Source organism: Bos taurus, chromosome 20 (genome assembly GCF_002263795.3).
Source record: "Bos taurus isolate L1 Dominette 01449 registration number 42190680 breed Hereford chromosome 20, ARS-UCD2.0, whole genome shotgun sequence".
NCBI classification, from domain to species: Eukaryota; Metazoa; Chordata; class Mammalia; order Artiodactyla; family Bovidae; genus Bos; species Bos taurus.
In genome coordinates, this window is record NC_037347.1 from 60,273,871 (window position 1) to 60,297,779 (window position 23,909).

Consider the following 23,909-nt stretch of genomic DNA (forward strand, 5'->3'; position numbering starts at 1 on the left):
AAAACTTCCTGGCAGTAAGATAGTTTCAAAATATACTCAGACTTCAGCCCCTTCTAATCACTTGAATTGTTACCAGGTCAATGTAACCATCATTCCTCATTTGACAAATTGAAATAACTTTATCTTCCTGTTTCAACCCCCACCCACACCTCAACCACAGTCTACTGTCTACACAGCAGCCAGAATACTCCTGTAAACATGAAGACACATCAGGTCTGTCCACTCAAAATGCTGCAATGGTTTTCCACCTGATTGTACTGAGTTAAATCATCCTCCATTTAACAATCTTTGACCATCCCCATTATACCCTCTCTGTCCCCACCACTCTCTCATCTAGCTCTGACCATCATAGCCTCTTCATGTCTTTCCTCTGACATGCTAAGCAATGCTTTTCCTTCAGGACTTTTGTACCTGCACATCCCTTATCTGGCGCACTCTTCCCCAGATATACACATCTAATGATTATCTTTTTAAAATCTTTGCTCAAATATACCTTCACAATTAGACCAACCAGTCCAGGATATTTGAATTTGAAATTGCACTCCCATCCTGAAGCCATTTTTATTGTCCTTTTTGTCTCACCATAGCATTTATTGTCATGTAACATAGTATGCATGCACACTTAGTCACTCAATCGTGTCTGACTCTGCAATCCTGTGGACTATAGCCCATCAGCCTTCTCTGTCCATGGAATTCTCCAGGCAAGATTATTGGAGTGGGTTGCCTTTTCCTTCTCCACTAACATAGGATATAGTTTTATCATTTGGAACTTATCACCTGTCTTTAACTTTAGAATGAGAATAGTTACATGAGAATAAGGGATATTGGCTTTTTAAAATTCAGAGCAGTTGATACAGCACTTTGAAAAATGACCTTTCTCAATCTAGTTATATTAAAAAATATGTAATTGATTTGTTGATCAAATAAACATAAATAGAAAGCTATAATTATAGTGATATAGCATACTGTTATATTCATGAATGACTCTGTTTTCAAATTTTTTATTTTCTAAATCAGTTAAGTAAATAGTGAGTGTATGGAAACCAATTTGAAAAGTAATGATTCAAAGGGGTCTTTTAAATACACAAGTCACTGAGTTTTTTTTTTTTTAATATCAAATGATATAATACTAAATTAGTTGCAGAAAAACAATATTAACTCTCTAGTAAAATTAGTATTTGGATTTTTTTCAAGAGAGAATTGCAATTCATTTTCATAAAGTTCAAACATTTATTTATTAAATTCTAAACAGATATATGGGTTTCCCTGGTGGCTCAGACAGTAAAGAATCATCTGCAATGCAGGACTGGGTTCCATCCCTAGGTTGGGAAGATCCCCTGGAGAAGAGAATGGCTATCTACTCCAGTATTCTTGCCTGAAGAATTCCATGTACAGAGGAGCCTGGCAGGCTGCAATCCATGAGGTTGCAAAAATTCAGTCACGACTGAGCAACTAACAGTTTAAGTTTTTTTTTTAAACAGATGCATACACTTTAAACCAAACAAGTACTGATAAAAATATCTTCCTATTGAAACCATCCAAACAATTTTAAATCTTTGAATATAGAAAGCGAATTACACATCTGCAGACTTTATCTAAAATCACTTTCTAAATTAGGAAGTAATTGAAGTAATGAAATCTTTCTATCTTTATGATGTACTTACATTTATCTCAGTTTTAAGCATAGCACAATGTTTTGTAAAAAAAAAAAAAAAAAGCGCTAATGAATTAAACCTTTGCATCTGTATACAACATGTCAGGGGAAAATGTATATGTACCCCAAAACTATCTGCCATAATAAATGCCCCTTATTTGCCAAATTTGCTATCTCAAAAAATGTCCAACCGTCTTCCAGAATTGCATGTCACAGTGGGCTGGCCTTTCAATTATCAAGTCTCATGTTTGCAAGATCATAATGCAAAGGGAATACTTGGACTTTCCTGACTTGTAATGCAGGTGACAGTTGATGAACCCATTTCTACTGCAAGTTGGGTAATGTCTTTGTAAGACCATACTGTGTTAAGAGTTCACTTGCGTACAACAGCTAAGGCTAAGGTAGGTTAATGGATGATTGAGGAGAGTGGCTTTTATGAAGTTTGGTGTTATATATATATATATATATATATATATATATATATATGAAGGAAATGACAACCCCACTCCAGTATTCTTGCCTGGAGAATTCCATGGGTCAAGGAGCCTGGTGGGTGGCAGTCCAAGGAGTTGCAAGGAGTCAGACATGACTGAAGCAATGGAACACAGCACACACACACAATCACACTCACACTCACACACACAGACACACACACACTCACACATATGGGCTTCCCTGGTGGCTCAGCAGTAAAGAATCTTCATGCCAATGCAAGAGACGTGGGTTCAATCTCTGAGTCAAAAACATTCCAGTATTCTTGAATGGGAAATCCTACAGACAGAGGAGCCTGGCAGACTACAGTTCATCGGGTCGTGAAGAGTTGGATATCACTTAACAACTAAGCAACGACAAAGTATACACACACACACACACACACACACACACACGGGGAAATACTAAGAATATATCAATCAGTTGTAATTGAATATCTGACATAAAAATCACAATTCACATTAAACAAATTATACTCGTGCATTTTCAAATATTGCAAAATATCAGAAAAAGATGTTATTAATGAAAGTAAAACACCCAGGTTTCATTTGTATATAAAATAATCCTTGTTCCACAGGTCAAAGCAGCATTAACAAACATTGTTCACAAAAGATGCTTTGTGAATTTTGCAAGTATTAATACTTAAAAATAAATTTCTGAAAACATTCATTTTTGATTTAATATTGTCAAGTAAGTACATGACACAATTTGGATTATTTCTTAAATGACATTAGTGAAATAAAATTCACATGATGAAGACACTTTAAAAGGCCAATTTCAGTCCCTTGGACTTCAAGGAGTTCAAACCAGTTAATTCTAAAAAATCAACCCTGAATACTCATTGGAAGGACTGATGCTGAAGCTGAAGCTCCAATATTCTGGCTACCTGATGCAAAGAGCCAACTCATAGGAAAAGACCCTGATGCTGGGAAAGAGTGACGACAAAAGGAGAAGGGGTGACAGAGGGTGAGATATTTAGATAGCATCACTGACTCAAGGGACATGAATATGAACAAACTCTGGGAGCTAGTGGAGGACAGAGGTGCTTGGCCTGCTGCAGTCCATGGGGTCGCAAAGAGTTGTACACAACTTGGCAACTGAACACAACAGCAAATAACATACAGAAGATGAGACTGGTTACACATCAATGAAATAAAAGTGAAAGGGAAAGTGAACCTAACACTAATGTACACATAAAAATATTTAAGATGTTAAATTTTATAGTGTACTTATTATCATAATTAATTACATTTTTCATAAAGAAGGGGATTAAAAGAGAGACAAAGAAGAGCAAAGATAGAGACACATTACTAGGAACAGGCAATGTGACCATAGTGGTTTAAGTATGGAGCTAGGAATGTCAGGTAAAGTCCGGAGTCCACAGGAGCTGGAAGAAGCAGGAAGGACCCTCTCTGAGAGCATCAGAGGGAGTATGGCCCTGCTGACACCTTGAGTTCAGACTTCCAGCATCCAGAGCTGTGAGGAAATAAATTTCTGTAGTTATAAGATACTCAGTATGTAACAATTTACTGTGGCAGCCATAGGAGATAGTATACCCTTCGAAACCAATTCTGCTTTGATTAAACAGGGAAAGGAAATAATGAAAAAGGTAAACAGTTCTTCCCTGGTGGCTCGGATGGTAAAGAATCTGCCTGCAGTGCAGGAGACCAGGGTTCATTCCCTGGGTTAGGAAGATCCCCTGGAGAAGGGAATGGCAACCCACTCCTGTACATGATGTTGCAGAGTCAGACACAAATGAGCGACCTTCATCACTACTATACAATAGCTCAAGGAATAACTGGGATGGCTGGAGAACCAGTTTGGAAAACAAGCACTTGTCAAGACATGCTGAGAACTAAGACCACAGACTTAATCACTCGACAGGCAACATCCAGAGAGGGAGTGTGTTAGCTGGCAGAATTCACACAGGAGGCAGAATTGGACACTGGAAAATGGACACTGGACAAATACCTTGGTAGAGTACTGACCTCAGTCCTCAGAAACTGCTGCAGCAGTGGCTGCCTACCTAGTTCACATATACAAACTGGGGACCTCCTCAAAAGCAAATTGATTAAAAATTGAAGTCCCTTCTTATAAGCAGAATATTGTCTCTTACAAAAGGAAGTAAATTAATCCATCCAGCTTTTCACATTATGATAAATCACACCTAGGTAATACTTCATTACTCTTGAATCTCTAAGAGAGCATTAATCCTATAATTATAATTGATGTCAGATTTGTACCCTTCATAGACCCCAGACTGAAACTAGTCCAATTTGCAGTGTGCAGATCTAGTTACAACTGCTTTCAACACTGTCAAACATCCTCATTTATTCTAAAAGGTAAAAATGAAATTAAAAATAACACACTATAAAAAATTTGTTTATGTGGCAATCTGTAGAGATGGCTGAGAAAGTGAGTGATTTGAATTATATATTTTAATTAATTTATTTATTTTAATTGGAGGCTGATTGCTTTACATATATTATAATGGTTTTTTTGCCATACACTGACATGAATCAGCCATGGGTGTACATGTGTCTCCCATCCTGAACCCCCCTCCCTCCCCATCCCATCCCTCAGGGTCATTCCAGTGCACTGGCCCTGAGCACTCTGTCTCATGCATCGAACCTGGATTGGCTATCTATTTCACATATGATAATATATGTGTTTCAATGCTATTTTCTCAAATCATCCCACCCTCACCTTCTCCCACAGAGTCCAAAGGACTGTTCAATACATCTGTGTCTCTTTTACTGTCTCGCATATGGGGTCATTGTTACCATCTTTTTAAATTCCATATTATATGTGTTAATATACTCTACTGGTGTTTTTCTTCTGACTTCCTTCACTCTGTATAATAGGCTCCAGTTTCATCCACCTCATTAAAGCTGATTCAAATGCATTCTTTTTAATAATTGAGTAATATTCCACTGTGTATATGTACCACAGCTTTCTTATCCATTCATCTGCCAATGGACATTTAGGTTGCTTCCATGTCCTGGCTATTGTAAACAGTGTTGAGATGAACATTGGGGTACACGTGTCTCTTTCAATTCTGGTTTCCTCAGTGTGTATGTGCAGCAGTCAGATTGCTGGGTAGTATGGTAGCTCTATTTCCAGTTTTTGGATGAATCTCCACACTGTTCTCCATAGTGGCAGTGCTAGTTTGCACTACCACTAACAGTGTAAGAGGTTCCCTTTTCTCTGCATCCTCTCCAGTATTTATTATTTGTAGACTTTTTGATAGCAGCAATTCTGACTGGTGTGAGGTAGTACCTTATTGTGGTTTTGATTTACATTTCTCTGAAAATTAGTGATGTTGACCATCTTTTCATGTTTTTGTTAGCCATCTGTATGTCTTCTTTGGAGAAATGTCTGTTTAGTTCTTTGGCACATTTTTTGATTGGGTTGTTTATTTTTCTGGCATTGAACTGCATGAGCTGCTTGTATATTTTTGATATTAATTCTTTGTCAGTTGCTTCATCTGCTATTATTTTCTTTCATTCTGATGCTGTCTTTTTACTTTGCTTATAGTTTCCTTCATTGTGCAAAAGCTTTTAAGTTTAATTAGGTCCCATTTGTTTATTTTACTTTTATTTCCATTACTCTGGGAGGTGGACCATAGAGGATCCTGCTGTGATTGATGTCAGAGAGTGTTTTGCCTATATTTTCCTCTAGGAGTTTATAGTTTCTGGTCTTACATTTAGATCTTTAATCCATTTTGAGTTTATTTTTTGTATGGTGTTAGGAAGTGTTCTAGTTTCATTCTTTCACAAGTGGTTGATCAGTTTTCCCAGCATTACTTGTTAAAGAGCTTGTCTTTTCTCCATTGTATATTCTTGCCTCATTTGTCAAAGATAAGGTGTCCATAGGTGCGTGGATTTATCTCTGGGCTTTCTATTTTGTTACATTCATCTACATTTCTGTCTTTGTGCCAGTACCATACTGTCTTGATGACAGTAGCTTTGTAATATAGCCTGAAGTCAGGCAGATTGATTCCTCCAGTTCTGTTCTTCTTTCTCAAGATTGCTTTGGCTATTGGAGATTTTTTGTATTTCCATACAAGTTGTGAAATTATTTATTCTAGTTCTGTGAAAAATACCATTGGTAGCTTGATAGGGATTTCATTGAATCTGTAGATTGCTTTGGGTAGTATACTCATTTTCACTATATTGATTCTTCCAATCCATGAACATGGTATATTTCTCCATCTATTTGTGTCATCTTTGATTTCTTTCATCAATGTTTTATAGTTTTCTATATGTAGGTCTTTTGTTTCTTTAGGTAGATTTATTCCTAAGTATTTGGTTCTTTTCATTGCAATGGTGAATGGAATTGCTTCCTTAATTTCTTTTCTGTTTTCTCATTGCTAGTGTATAGGAATGCAAGGGATTTCTGCATGTTAATTTTATATCCTGCAACTTTACTATATTCATTGATTAGCTCTAGCAATTTTCTGGTGATGTGTTTAGGATTTTCTATGTAGAGGATTGTCGAGACCACCTCAACAAGCAGGGTTTCCAAAAGTGCAATACAGCAAGAGAATGAGAAACGAGATGCAAGAATACAGAGAAAAGTGAGGATCAGGGGACCAACACCACTCCAAGGTGAAGGTGTGGAAACTGAATCCAAGCCAGCTTTATTATATTTTCAGCCGAGAATGAAAGAATATGTGGGGAGTTAAACTATGACTCATGTGGCCTTCAGGGCCAGAGAACAAAATGATCATTAACCATTAAGTAATTAGGAAACAGTAATCAATAACAAATCAGTAACTAAGACTAATAGTCTTATCTATAGATTTTCCACCAGATACGTAAAACATGTGACACCAGTTGAGAAACAGTCTGGGGTCAATTTTACGACCCCAGGATCATATCTTGTTTTCAAGATTATGAACTGTTCCCTCTGGACTTGTTCCAAGAGTCTCATGCCTTATAGCATCCAGTTTATCAATAATTATAAATTTCTCTCTTGGCCCTTGCTGGGGCCTGCTTTTCTTTTATGCTTCCTGTCTTCTACAGAGGATCATGTTATCTGCAAACAGTGAGAGTTTTACTTCTTCTTTTCCAATCTGGATTCTTTTTATTTCTTTTACTCCTCTGATTGCTGTGGCTAAAATTTCCAAAACTATGTTGAATAGTAGTGGTGAGAGTGGACACCCTTGTCTTGTTCCTGACTTTAGGGGAAATGCTTTCAATTTTTCACCATTGAGGATAATCTTTGCTGTGGGTTTATCATATATGGCCTTTATTATGTTGAGGTATGTTCCTTCTATGCTTGCTTTCTGGAGGACTTTTATAATTTTAAATTAAATTACCTTCCTATTAATTGTAGTTTGTTTTGTAATTCAGTCATGTCTGACTCTTTGTGATCCCATGGACTGCAGTATGCCAAGCTCCTCTGTCCTCTTGGAGTTTGTTCAAACTCATGTCCATTGAGTCAGTTGCTTGTATTAATATTTCTGGGAAAGAAAAAGCAATGGAGGCAAGACATGTTTAAGGTTGGACACTTTTCAGCATGTCAAGAGCATATTAAGAGGATTCCTATTCACTTAGGAAATATATCTGTATCATGTTTTACAAAAGCATAGTTAATGAAACCATGAGAGGGAACTAAGAAAGGTAAAACAACATTACTAAATGGTCTGATGCCATATTAACCACCAGAATATCTGAAACCTCCATCAATGTTACCATTGCTATGTATTTAATTATATGTAAATTATACAATTACTTTGTATTTCTTCAGAAAAGGGAGAAAATATTATTGCTTATTTTCAAATATTCTTATAAGAATCATCTACTGTCCACACATCAGTTCTTATCTACATTCTTTCATTGAGTTTGCAGTATATCACTTTAATTGCCATAAATATATATATAGATATAGATATATATACATACATATGAATAATCACAAATAATTCTTCCAGACTAATAAAGACAGTTATGTAAATAAACATTTGCTATGCAATAGATGGGTGTTAAATTAGGGCAAGCTTAGATAACTTGAGAAGCCAAGAAACACATGGATCCACAGCATGAGGAATCCAAATTAAAAATCTCTCTCCATGCACAGTGTGACCAAATGGATCTCAGACTCCTTACAATTTTATCAGCAAAATTGATGAAGTCTTTTTCCTAGAAAAAGTGTAATGGATGGTTAGTGTAAAAACACAACTTAATATTATACTCTCCCCTCTTTGAAATATTAGCAATAGTAAGATGACATCTATCCTTTTTTTTTTTTTTTTTGCTCTAAATCCATTGCAATTAAACCTAAGCCTATTTTCAGTTATTTGAATAGTAGCCTCACGAGAGAAAGATAAAAATTTGGGGGGCACAACCTGTGTCTGTTTTTTAGATGACCAATCCACTAGCAGCCACCACCTCTTCCTGGTACTATAAACCATTCCTTCAAAACAAAGAAATGAATTAAATAATTCATTTAATTCATTAATTAAATAAATATTAAAACCACATTTTAAGACAGGCCAACAATTCATTTCCTACTCTACCTCTTAGTTAAATTTTGGCCATCTCATCCAAGTTTTTAAGTAGTTGTTATTTAATAAATACAAATGACAATAATGAGTATGCAAATTATACCACCACCTTCCTACTGGTAGAAAATTTCTAGGAACAGTAGTTAACAATAATTACTAAAATAAGTTGGTTTTAGTCTTCCACCCTTCTTAGCTTTAACTTCTATTTAAAAAAATATAAACCACAAGCTTGTATTCATATAATCTAAATGGAGCCATATTTTTACCAGCTATATATTGGTATTCTTCTATTCACAACTGTATACTTCTTTCAGCATTTGCAAAGCTAAATTAATACACTCTGTGGCTGCCATGTGTCCTATTATTTTGAAGAAACACAATTTTCATGAAAATGATTACTGGTACATCAGACCCATAGCAGGAAAAAAAAAAAAAAAAAAAAGCCACGGAAAATCATCAATCTCTGAAATAATTTTCTGAATCAAAATTATGTTTCTCAAACTCAGAAAAGAATTCAATCAAAATACCTATTTCTGGAAGTTGCCAAGTATATTAGAACAATTTATTTCTATTTGAAGGAAGGTAGGCAAACAGAAAATAACAGGAGAAAAGAAAAAAATTTTCTTGATTTCCATTTCAGTAGTATGTAGGTCAGAAATCCAAATACTCACAACACAGATGATGCTGGAAAGAGTCTCCCATCATACGAATATTTCTCCTTCCAGTAAAATTGAAGACATGCCTCTACTCAGATGATTTAGGCAATTAATAAAAGTACATCATTCAGGCCTTAAGTCCTTTTGTTTCCCCTCAGGGAATTAAATGTCCAAATTTCCATTAATAATTTGATATCTGACCTTCTGCTTTTTCAGAGCTGAATCTAGTGCAAGTTTATCTAGCAACAAACTTGTTTTTTTGACACAGTGCCACACTTTTCCAAGTACATTTCCAAGTAATCAGATCAGATCAGATCAGTCGCTCAGTCGTGTCCGACTCTTTGCGACCCCGTGAATCACAGCACGCCAGGCCTCCTTTTCCATCACCAACTCCTGGAGTTCACTGAGACTTACGTCCATTGAGTCAGTGATGCCATCCAGCCATCTCATCCTCTGTCATCCCCTTCTCCTCCTACCCCCAATCCCTCCCAGCATCAGATTCTTTTCCAATGAGTCAACTCTTCGCATGAGGTGGCCAAAGTACTGGAGTTTCAGCTTTAGCATCATTCCTTCCAAAGAAATCCCATTCCCTTAAATTCTTCTCTATTTCAATATCGTATTTGAAGGTACATCAAAGAATATGGCTCTACATTTTTCATAGTGAGTAGGAGTCTATAAAAAGTCATCTATTTATCGGTGGCATTACCAACTTCTTTCTGAATTGCACAATTCTACTCAGGATATATGCTACTATAAATTCAACACCTATCCCAAGCCTTGACAACAGCATATCCTCCAATTCTTTCCCTCATGGACATGACCCCATATATTTATTGGCATGTTCCCTCAAAATGCGTGACAATTCTGTTTTGGGGTCCATGATTACTATGCATTTTTTATCTTTGTAACAATAATAACGCCATAATAATGCCTAAACTCTCAGAACTGAACTTCTATTCACTCTCTCAAACATTTGTAAGAGTCTCTTATACTGTATTTTGGGGAAATTACTTGAGATTTCTTTGAAAGAGCTTCTTTTTAATTGCTTTATTTAGCTTTCCTAGGCTCTCCTCTTCCCTCTAGATAGATTTCCATATTTCCTTGGAATAGTTTGTATTTTTTTCTGACTATAGGGCTAAAACATTTTTAAAAATAGGTTGCTACCTTTCAGTTTCTCTCAGTGAACTTGATTCCCAGTAAAAATATGTTTAAGAGCAAACACTTTCCCTTTGTAATATTTGGTTGTTTATGGGAGTTGGTGATTGACGGGGAGGCCTGGCATGCTGCGATTCATGGGGTCGCAAAGAGTCAGACACGACTGAGTGACTGAACTGAACTGAACTGACTGAAGTTCATTAAAATTGCTATCTCAACTCAATAGAAATGCAAGGATTTGTTCACAGTAGAAGAGTTACAGATTGGCATCAACAATGGTAGATGGTGGTTTAAAAACTGATGCTTTTTAAGATTCAGGGGTGTGGAGTGTATTCAGATGTTCTTGAGAATGATCTAGTTTAGAGTTGTAAATATCCTGAAGTCATGATGTAATTGAGGTCCTAATGGGCAAACAGTGTAAACAGTGTCAGACTTTATTTTTTGGGGCTCCAAAATCGCTGCAGATGGTGATTGCAGCCATGAAATTAGAAGACGCTTACTCCTTGGAAGGAAAGTTATGACCAACCTAGATAGCATATTTAAAAGCTGAGACATTACTTTGCCAACCAAGATCCATCTAGTCAAGGCTATGGTTTTTCCAGTAGTCATGTATGGATGTGAGAGTTGGACTCTGAAGAAAGCTGAGCACTGAAGAATTGATGCTTTTGAACTGTAGTGTTGACGAAGACTCTTGAGAGTCTTCTTCAAGACTGCAAGAAGATACAACCAGCCCATCCTAAAGGAGATCAGTCCTGGGTATTCATTGGAAGGACTGATGTTGAAGCTGAAACTCCAGTACTTTGGCCACCTCATGAGAAGAGTTGACTCATTGGAAAAGACTCTGATGCTGGGAGGGATTAGGGGCAGGAGGAGAAGGGGATGACAGAGGATGAGATGGCTGGATGGCATCACCAACTCGATGGATATGGGTTTGGGTGGACTCCGGGAGTTGGTGATGGACAGGGAGGCCTGGCGTGCTGTGATTCATGTGCACCAACAGAGGAGCCTGGCAGACTGCAGTCCATGGGGCCGCAAGATTCAGACACAACTGAGCAACTGAACACACACAAGGAAATATAGTGAACAGCATTGTGACCAAAAAAAACCCCCAGCAACACTGATGAAATTGACAAAAAGCACAACTTGCTAAAATGAAGACAGAAGAAATAAGAATTTTTGAATACCTTTCTATGTATCAGTGATGTTATATTCATACTTAAATCAGCGTTCAAAATAGATTCAGTCTGATAAACATTCCCAGGTGAATTCCTTGAGTACAAAATAGTGCCAACCTTCCATGAATGTTTTGAAAGTATCATGAAGTGACAAATAGTTCTAAACTCGTATGAGACATGATATACCACAGCACCAAAAATATACTTAGATATTAAAAAATGAAAGACATAGATAAATGGCCTTCCAGATTATTTACACAAAATTTCTTAGCAAAATATACTTGTATTAGCAAAGCATTTCCAAAAATATATAAGTAGGATAGTTCATTGTGACTAATTAGATTTTATCTGAAGAATATTAATTTTGTTTAACATTTGAAAATCAAGTTTATACTTGAGTATAAGTTTATACTTATCAGAATAAAGAGAAAACAATAAAACCTTTTCAATGGATATAAAGAAAGCGTTTTCCTAGATGTTACAGCCACACATAATATAACCTCTCAGCACGTTAGAAATATAAGGGTGTTTCTTCAGCCTAATAAAGGATATCTACAAAAATCTTACAGCTCATATAACACTTAGTTGTGAATTAAATGCATCAAGAACAAAGAAGGTCAGAGAAATCATCCCATATACTGAAAGTTTTATCTCTTGATTAACATAAAGAAACAGTAAAAAAATATATACAGCATACATATATGGGGACATAATCAAATTTTCTTTCTTAAAATTAACATGATCATTTGTTTAGGAAATCTTAGGAGGAGGAGTTGTGTTCAAAACTAATTAGAATGAATAAAGTTAAGAAGCTAACTTTACTTCTATATACTATCAACTCCCATCTAGAACTGAAATTAAAAACTCAACACTTTCAATGGCATCAAAAACGTAAAATGTTTAGGATCATATTTAAATACATGAAGATTATACTCACTGAAGAAATATTGTAGAGAGAAATTAAAGGATATTTAACTAAGTGGAGTTACAAAATGATGAACAGGAAAACATTGTTTTATAGCTTGCTCTCAAACATATAAAATCATGGAAATTCTGTGAAGAAAATGTTATATTTTTAACAAAATGCTGAAAAATGCTTTTACTGGAGGAAAAAAAAAAACTTGCTCTGGGACACAAATAATGCATAAGTTAACTTTAAATGGATTATAGACCTAAAGATAAAATGAAAACAATAAGATTGTCAGGAAAAATAGTGACTAAGTCTTCACAGCTTTAAAGTAGGCAAATTTTACTAATACCAAAGAAAGCACTAAGTCTCAAATGAACAAAACATAATAAATTGGATGTTCATACAAAGTTAAACACTGTTCTTCAAAAAATACTCATAAGAAAGGGAAAATGTAAACCAGAGACTGGGTAAAATATTATAAAACACATTTCTAACAAAAAACTTTTATCAAGAATTCATATATGTGTATATTTTTTTTTAAATAAGGAAAATATTTTATAAAATAAGACATGAATGACTATCATGGGCATGTAATGTTCTTTAAATGATCAGTATCTTTAGTTAAGTAAAAATTAAAATCACGCAGAAATACCACTTTACATTCATAAAGTAGCTAAAATATAAATTCTGATCAAGTTGATGAAGAATTTCTGCAATTGAAATTCACACATTCCTGGTGAAAGTGCAAAAGTACAACCACTTTGTAAAACAGTTTGGCAGATACATATATAAGCATATGCATACCATATGACTCAGATTAATCCTACACTTTAAGAAAAACCAAAGCAAATCTACACAAAGTATATACACAGTAATGTATGGAAATTTATCACTTTTTTCATAATAACCTAGAACTCAAAACAGCTCAAATATCTGTTTACAGAAGAATAGATAAAATAACTTGTAGTATATCCATACAATGAGGTCTTACTCATGAATAAAAGTGAATGAATTTCAAACACAAAAAATATTAAAAATATTTTGCTTAAGTAAATAAGGCAGTCACAAAAGAGTACATACAGTATAGTTTCATTTATATGAAGTCCGATAACAGGCAAAAATAATAAATTAGCCTAGAAATCAAATATTGGTTACCTGTGGTTGGCAATGGGAATGATTGATTGCAAAGCTCTTGAGGAAACATGATTGGTGATTGAAATGTTCTGTATACTAATTGGGATGGTGATTACGTGGATGTATATGTTTGCAAAAATCTGAATTATGTGCTTAAAATTTGTACATTTTAAGTAAATTATGCTTAAATTAGTTGATTTAGAGAAATCCTGACAAATTCCAATATTGGTGAGGATGTGAAGCAACTGGACATCTCATACACTGCTGCTGGGAATAAGATTTGGTACAGATATATTGTAAAATGATTGGGCATATACATTATAATTATGTATATTCATGCAAGAGATGCAGATTTGATCCCTGGGTCAGGAAGATACCCTGGAGGAAGGCATGGTAACTCACTCCAGTATTCTTGCCTGGAGAATCCCCTGAACAGAGGAGCCTGGAGGGCTATGGGCCATGGGGCCACACAGCGTTGGACACAACCTAGTGACTGAATAAAGCAAAACTGCATATGCAAAGTTACAGTCTACTGTCTAGAAATTCTAATCCTTGATATAAATGCAAAAAATGGCAGCACATTTGTACAAAAGATGAGTTTATAGTATTGTCATAAATTAAAATCCATGATTAGGAATTGTCATTAAAATGCTCTGCTGTGCTGTGCTTAGTTGCTCAGCTTCTCTGTAGCTCAGCTAGTCAAGAATCCTCCTGCAATTCAGGAGACTCCACTTCAATTCCTGGGTCAGGAAGATCTGCTGCAGAAGGGATAGGCCACTCACTCCAATATTCTTGGAGTTTCCTGGTGGCTCAGACAGTAAAGAATCCACCTGCAATGTGGGAGACCTGGGTTTGATCCCCTGGTTGGGAAGATTCCTTGAAGGAGGGCATGGCAACCCATTCCTTTATTGACTGAAGGATCCCATGGACTGAGGAGCATGGTGGGCTATAGTTCATGGGGTTGCAAAGAATTCACCATGACTGAAGCAGCTTAGTACACACTATGGAGTAATATACAGAATTAAAATGAACAACTACTGCTATACAAAACAACCTGTGTAAGTCTCTCAAATATATGCTGAGAGTTAAAAAACAAAAGCGAGACAAGATAGTACTATAAAATTAAAATTCAGTTCAGTTCAGTTCATTTCAGTCACTCAGTCATGTACGACTCTCTGCAACCCCATGGACTGCAGCTTTCCAAGATTCCCTGTCCATCACCAACTCCTGGAGCTTGCTCAAACTCTTGTTCATTGAGTTGGTGTTGCCATCCAACTGGCTCATCTTCTGTTATCCCCTTCTCCTCCTGCCTTCAATCTTTCCCAGCATCAGGGTCTTTTCCAATGAGTCAGTTCTTCACATCAGATGGCCAAAGTATTGGAGTTTCAGCTTCAGCATCAGTCTTTCCAATGAATATTCAGGATTTATTTCCTTTAGGAAGGACTGGTTGAATCTCTTTGCAATACAAGGGACTCTCAAGAGTCTTCTCTAACACCACAGTTCAAAAGCATCAGTTTTTCAGGGCTCAGCTTTCTTTATAATGCAACTCTCACATTCATACATGACTACTGGAGAAACCATAGCTTTGATTAGACTTTGTTGGCAAAGTAATGTCTTTTAATTTCATGGCTATAATCAACATCTGCAGTGATTTTGGAGCCCCAAAAAATAAAGTCTGACACTGTTTCCACTCTTTGCCCATCTATTTACCATGAAGTGATGGGACCAGATGCCATGATCTTCATTTTCTGAATGTTGAGCTTTAAGTCAATTTTTTCACTCTCCACTTTCACTTTCATCAAGAGGCTTCTCAGTTCCTCTTCACTTTCTGCCATAAGGGTGGTGTCATCTGCATATCTGAGGTTATTGATATTTCTCCTGGCAATCTTGATTCCAGTTTGTGTTTCTTCCAGTCCAGCGTTTCTCATGATGTACTCTGCATATAAGTTAAATAAGCAGGGTGACAATATACAGCCTTGACGTACTCCTTTTCCTATTTGGAACCAGTCTGTTGTTCCATGTCCACTTCTAACTGTTGCTTCCTGACCTGCATACAAATTTCTCAAGAGGCAGATCAGGTGGTCTGGTATTCCCATCTCTTTCAGAATTTTCCACAGTTTATTGTGATCCACACAGTCAAAGGCTTTGGCATAGTCAATAAAGCAGAAATATATGTTTTTCTGGAATTCTCTTGCTTTTTCCATGATCCAGTGGATGTTGGCAATTTGATCTCTGGTTCCTCTGCCTTTTCTGAAACCAGCTTGAACATCAGGAAGTTCACGGTTCACATATTGCTGAAGCCTGGCTTGGAGAATTTTGAGCAGTACTTTACTAGCGTGTGAGATGAGTGCAATTGTGTGGTAGTTTACGCATTCTTTGGCATTGCCTTTCTTTGGGGTTGGGATGAAAACTGACCTTTTCCAGTCCTGTGGCCACTGCTGAGTTTTCCAAATGTGCTGGCATATTGAGTGCAGCACTTTCACAGCATCATCTTTCAGGATTTGAAATAGCTCAACTTGAATTCCATCACCTCCACTAGCTTTGTTCATAGTGCATATTTAATGTTTATTTTAGTCAACCAAAAATCTAATCAGATAAAAGACTATGACCAAAGATAGCTCTCAGATAACTGATTCCTTAGGTAATATTAGAAGAAGAATGCTAAGTCATTCCCTAATTGCACGCTGTTATCTGCTTTTTGCCCTGGAGAAGGAAATGGCAACCCACTCCAGTGTTCTTGTCTGGAAAATCCCACGGACCGAGGAGCCTGGCAAGCTACAGTCCATGGGCTATAAGAGTTGGACATGACTGAGCGACTAAACCACCACCACCACCACCATCTGCCTGTTGGTTTCCCAGGTGGTTCCGTTGTAAACAATCTGCCTGCCAATGAATAAGTTAAAGATTCAGTTCCTGGATTGGGAAGATCCTCTAGAGGAGGAAATGGTAACACACTCCAGTATTATTACTGGGAAAACCGGTGGACCAGGAGCCTACTCCATGGAGTTGCAAAGAGTTGACATGACTGATTGAGCACAAACACACATCTTCTTTCTAACTGATGAAGGAAATGAAGCACATTCTATAATAAAGAAAACAACAAAAAAGTTATAGGATTCATTATTGTTAAACATTAGCCCTTATACAGCCTGATCTCAGAATAAAGTACATTCTTAAACAATAAATTCAATTTGCTTTTACTGGAAAAAAGTGTTGGTTGTAATATTAGATTTATATAATCTTTTTAAGCCCTATAGCTGGTCCATAGTATATTATAATGACATTTCACACTTTGTACACTAGTCTCAGAAATTTCAGGTAAAACTTTTATTGGTTTATCTTTAATTTCTTAATTCACTGATTACATCCATTGTGTTGAGATTAAAAATCCAGCACATATCTTTATATGTTTAGAACTTGTAGCTATTTTAACATAAAATATGAACTAAGGCATTTCATCATAAAGTATAAAGTCACTTATAACTTTCCTTTTTATCTCATTCTTTGGATTAAAATAAAGAATTGAATTTCACTGAATCATAATAAATTAGACTACACTGAATTCAGTATTAAGATAGATATTTTCATATGGAATTTTGCTATATCTACATATAATGCATATATATCTGTAAAAGACTTGCTTCTGTAGGGTTAATAATCTTCCCAAGCCTTTTGATTATTTTACAGTTTTGTTTTGAAATGCAAACCCTGGATCATTTGCTTTGTGATTTATACACATTTGGATTTCAACTAGCCAGGATCTTAAGCATGCATTTGTAAACAAGACAAAATTTAAGGATGCAGAAATGTGTTTAAAGTTGTTATATTAGTTAATATATAATCTTAATAGATTATATAAAACTGAGTGCTCTTTGTTTCTTATAAGATGGTATATGTGGTTATCAATGAAATATCTAAACAAAGCTCATTATTAAGGAACATATGTAATTATAATGTGCTTTTTATATCATTAAATCTGAATCTTTGAATGGATTAGTTATTTATTTGCCTGTGTTAGAATAATTTTTATATTAGTATTGTCTATGAATGACCTCTACTCATTTATAAGATTTTTTTGGGTGTGGGGGATTTTTTTTAACGACAAGTTACATTTGTTATTCTGCTTTGGCTTCAGAGACAGAAAAAGTAAATTAAACTTAAATTTTGATGGGAAAATATGCCCTCAGGTAAGGCCATGAGACCCAATTTTTTGCTCAGTGAAGTTTCTTGAAAATTTTATTTGAAACAAATGACTTGCTTTTCACAATCTATGGTTTTACACTTTTATCACTTCATGACCCCTCTTAATGAAAATTAGGTATGATGATTTTACGTTACTGTGGAGGATTGTAATGCCTCAAAACATTTTGAATGTGGACAGAATTTAAATTTCACCTAAATCTAAATACTTTAACTTTTGTATATTTCATCAATGCACCTTTAAGCCAAGCTTGTAGATGAACTGATACATATTCTGAATAAGATCAAGATTTATGAATTTTCACTGTTTTTACACATGTCTTTTAGGCTTCCCAGGTGGCACAAGTGGTAAAAAACCTGCTTGCCAATGCTGGAGACTCAAGAGATAAGGCTTCGATTCCTGGTTTGGGAAGATCCCCTGGAGGAGGAAATTATAACCCATTCCAGTATTCTTGCCTGAAGAATTCCAGGGACAGAGGAGCCTGGCAGGCTATATTCCATGGGGTCTCAAAGAATTGGACATGACTGAGCACACACATACATCAAAAGTTGGTTTCATGGTTTTGACAGGCAAACTAAAACACAGAGTTGAGGCTGATTGATAAAAGTTATCATGACAATAGCAACTAAATCAGTTCGAGGAACATTTTATCAGGCTTTAACCAGGTAGGAGAACTATCACCAATGTGCTTCAGTGTATCAGGTGGCTACTCAGCTACAGGCAGCAGAGTCTGTCACCAAAACGTGCTTGAAAGTTTGGATTTGCCCACCAGGAATAAAAAGAGGACCTTGTGTGTGCATGTGTGTGCCTCATCTGACTCTTTGCAACGCCATGGACTGTAACCCACTGGGTTCCTCTGTATGTGGAATTTCCCAAGCAAGAATACTGGAATAGGTTGCCATTTCCTTCTCCAGGGGATCTTCCCAGCCCAGGGATGGAACTTGTGTTTCTTGTGTCTCCTGCATTGGTAGGCAGTTTACTTACCAGTGCACCACCTGGGAAGACCCCCCAAAAAGAACCTTTATATTTGGTAATATATTAGTTAAGATAGAATGATTCTGGGTTTGTATAAGAACTTCTTAAACTCTTCCTTTCCATTACTACAGAATAATGATTTGAAAGAATGGACAGAAATAAACTTGCAAAAAAATAAAAAAGATCAGATGATCAGCTATTGTAAGAGGAGGAGGAGTTTTTTTTATACAAGATAAAGTCAGAAACTGGGTACACATTCAGATTCTTTTTTTTTTATTTAATTTTATTTTTTAACTTGACGATATTGTATTGGTTTTGCCATATATCAAAATGAATCTGCCACAGGTATACATGTGTTCCCCATCCTGAACCCTCCTCCCTTCTCCCTCGCCATACCATCCCTCTGGGTTGTCCCAGTGCACCAGCCCCAAGCATCCAGTATCGTGCATCAAACCTGGACTGGCGACTCATTTCATACATGATATTATACATATTTCAATGCCATTCTCCCAAATCATCCCACCCTCTCCCTCTCCCACAGAGTCCAAAAGACTGTTATATACATCAGTGTCTCTTTTGCTGTCTCATATACAGGGTTATTGTCACCATCTTTCTAAATTCCATATATATGCGTTAGTATACTGTATTGGTGTTTTTCTTTCTGGCTTACTTCACTCTGTATAATAGGCTTCAGTTTCATCCACCTCATTAGAACTGATTCAAATGCATTCTTTTTAATGGCTGAGTAATACTCCATTGTGTATATGTACCATAGCTTTCTTATCCATTCAGATTCTAGAAACAAAAGAGAAGGGAAAGTTTAGATGTAGGGGTCTTTTCTTTTGACAGTTGCCCCTCTCTAACCCTCCAGTCATTCCACTTAGCTTTTGCAAAATACACATTTTCAGTTGTTTTAATAAAAATAAGCTTATTCAAGGTAGAAATCTTTTGGTACAGTTTTGTTATCATCATGTGCAGGACTCTCAAATGTTGGACTCCAGTAAAGTCAGCAAAACACCCTTAAAAGTTTAGAACCAATATATTTAGATCAGAAGCCTAATTTGGATAAATGATGAAAGAAAAATTAGTTTTCTGAAAAAATTAACAGCAGTATTAGGGGTTAAGCCTGATGGATGCATATGCAGAGTAAGTGAATGGAGATGTTATTAATTGAGGGCTAGCTAGAGGCAAAGGGTTGCAAAAAAAAAGGAACATATGGAATTCTGAGTAAAAAAAAATATATAAAATTAATTTTAGGTTGCTGATGGTATCATGATATACCCTGAATTCTCTGTCACTTCAAAAGTTCAATAAAAGTTCTTTGCATAAATAAGTAGTATTTCCACAAAACTGTGGGGGCAGTAGAAGCACTGAACAGTATAAAGAAAAGTTGCATAGAAAGATTCCTAAGTCAGTGAAGTCAATCCTGTAGCAGAATTCAATGGCAACAAAATTTATAGTAATAATAGTGAGTGTAATTCTTCTGAGGATGCTTTTGAATAAAAAGTGATTAAAAACTGAGTTATTATATTTGGACATTAAAAGGAATGTTTCACTAAAACAGATTTCTTTAGGCACCAAAATCTTGGGTAACGTATGTGCACACATACATAATGGCATATTTCCATATATGTTATTGAATAACATATCTACCACACTCACTGCTGTAGAAAAAGGACTTTACAAAAGATGTACCTGAGTTTTTAATACAAAGAGATGGTCTTAGGAAAGAATGTTGTTGCTATGCAATCACTATGTCCTGTCTGACTCTGTGATCTCATGGACTGCAGCACACCAGGCTCCTCTGGCCTCTACTATCTCCCAGAGTTGCTCAGATTCATGTCAGATTCATTGAGTCAGTGATGCTACCTAACCATCTCATCCTCTGCCACCCTCTTCTGTTTTGCCTTCAATCTTTCCCAGAATCAGGGTCTTTTTCAAACAGCTGGCCCTTTGCATCAGTCCTTCCAATGAATATTAAGGGTTTATTTCTTGTAGATTGACTGGTTTGATCTCCTTGCTGTCCAGGGGACTCTCAAGAGTATTCTCCAGCACCACAATTCAAAAGCATCAGTTCTTCTGCACTCAGCCTTCTTAATGGACCCACTCTCACATCTATATATGACTACTGGAAAAATTGTCTCTGTAACTACATGGACCTTTTTCAGCAAAGTGATGCTGTCTAGGGTTGTCATAGTCTTCCTTTCAAGGAATAAATGTCTTTTAAGTGTCTTTAAGTGTGATTTTTGAAGTCAAAGAAAATAAAATCTGTCACTGTTTTCACTTTTTTCCCTTCTATTTGACATAAAGTGATGGGACCAGATAACTTGATCTTAGCTTTATGAATGTTGAGTTTTAATCCAGGTTTTTCACTCTCCTTATCCACCTTCTTCAATTCCTCTTCACTTTCAACCATGAGAATCGTATCCTTTGTATACCTGAGGTTGTTGATATTCCTCCTGGCAACTTTATCCAGCTTGTGATTCATGCAGCCTGGCATTTCATCTGATGTACTCTTTATATAAGTTAAATAAATAGGGTGACAATATACAGCCTTCTCTTACCCAATTTGGAGTCAGTTGTTCCATGTCCAGTTCTAACTATTGCTTCTTGACCTGCATACAACGTCAGATGACAGGTAAGGTGGTCTAGTACTTCCATCTCTTTAAGAATTTTCCACAACTTGTTATGATCCACACAGTCAAAGGGTGAAGCAGAAGTAGATGTTTTTCCTGAAGCTCCCTTGCTTTCTCCAGTCTAGGAACAATTAATTATTGCTCCTCTGGAACCTTGTAACTTAAAGTGTGGTCTGTAAAACAGAATCACTGACATCAACTGGAAGCTTGTATAAAATGTAAAATCTCCAGCCCTGGCCCCATATCACTGAAACATAATCTGTAATTTGTCAATATAGCCAGGTGACTCAAATGCAAACTGAAGTTCCAAAAGAACAATTCATTTCAGTTGCCAGTGGTTGGTGTAATAAGTTATTCCAATGATTAATGGCTTAATCTAAGATAAATTACATTACTCCTTATGTTCTTTTTATTAGTAATTTTATTGGAGTATAGTTACTTTACAATGTTATATTAGTTTCTTACTCTACAGTAAAGTGATTCAGTCATACATATATACATATGTCCACTCTTTTTTAGATTATTTTCCCATATATGTCATTACTAAGTATGGAGTAGAGTTCCCTGTGCTACACAGTAGGTTTTCATTTATTTTATACATAGCAGTGTATATATCAGAGAAGGCAATGGCACCCCACTCCAGTACTCTTGCCTGGAAAATCCCATGGATGGAGGAGCCTGGTGGGCTGCAGTCCATGGGTTCGCTAAGAGTAGAACACGACTGAGAAAATTCACTTTCACTTTTCACTTTCATGCATTGGAGGAGGAAATGGCAACCCACTCCAGTGTTCTTGCCTAGAGAATCCCAGGGACGGGGGTGCCTGGTGGGCTGCCGTCTATGGGGTCGCACAGAGTCGGACACGACTGAAGTGACTTAGCAGCAGCAGCAGCAGCAGTGTATATATGTCAGTCCCAATCTCTGAAGTCAACTCATTCTCTTCCCTCAGCCCCTTAGTGACCATGTTTGTTCTCCACATCTGAGACTCTATTTTTGCTTTGCAAACAGGTTCATCTCTATCAATTTTCTAGATTCCACATATAAGTGATATTATACAATATTTTCTTTTCTCTTTCTGACTTACTTCACTTTGTATGACAGTCTCTAGTTCTATCCATGTCTCTGCAATGGCACTATTTCATTCCTTTTTATGATTGAGTAATAGTCCATTATATATACACACACACACACACATATACATATATACACCTCATCTTCTTTTATCCATTACTATGTCACTGGACTTTATTTATTTTGCATTGATTGGTCCTCCTGCCAGACTTTTTGGTGTCTTTTGTGCCACTGTGGTCAGATAAAGACTTGTCCTGGAACATGTAATATGGTCTCACTGATGAGTCTTGTACCTTAGTGGGAACAACTGGAAGCCTGAAGTGACTCTCTGTCCCTCTTGGTCCCATCCTGTGGTTCATTTGGCTTATTTTTTAAAATAGTTCAATCCTAAGAACATTCTAGGGAGAAAGCAATGGCACCCCACTCCAGTACTTTGCCTGGAAAATCCCATGGATGGAAGAGCTTGGTAGGCTGCAGTCCATGGGGTCGCTAAGAGTTGGACACAACTGAGCGACTTCCCTTTCACTTTTCACTTTCATGCATTGGAGAAGGAAATGGAGAATCCCAGGGATGGGGGAGCCTGATGGCTGCCATCTGTGGGATCACACAGAGTCGGACACTACTGAAGTGACTTAGCAGCAGCAGCAGCAGCAAGAACATTCTAGAGGAGAAAAAGTCCCAATGTAAATACAAATGTGAAATTCTTACCAAGTTTCCACATATACCATGTTTATTTTTCATTGCTCAAAGCCAATCATAAGACTAAGGTCAGTGTCCATACAGGAGGTAGAAGTTCTTGAATTTCAATGTCATTGTTCATTAAGAATCACTAAATTACAGTCCACCCTATTGCTCTTAAGAATTTCAATTCACTAGTTCCCATGCTTATTTGTGAAGCCAGTGGAAGTAACAATGGCATATGCCCATTACAGACTCTCCTTTTAGTTAAGTCTGGAATACCAAGTGAATCAAATATCTTTATTGACCAAATCCTAAATGACCACAAGTAATTTTGAGGACTAGCCCTACTTTCTTATGCAACCTAGAAATCTAACTCCAAACAAAAAACACAAACAATAAAAATAAATGGAGTCACAGCAATAAGTAAATATCAAGCTTTGTGTCACTGCTTCATCAAATTAGTGAGCTAGTCTCCTTGACTTCACTCTGCTGATTACTGTTAGATCATAGCCAACCAGGTGGCAATACTTAAAAGAGGAAGGCATATTGGCTAAGATATTAATTTTCAATTAATACATGGCATGCTTCATGAAAATATTATTCTTAGAGCTAAAATGCATGTATCAATTTTCTAAATGATAGATATTGAACTTTGGCAAT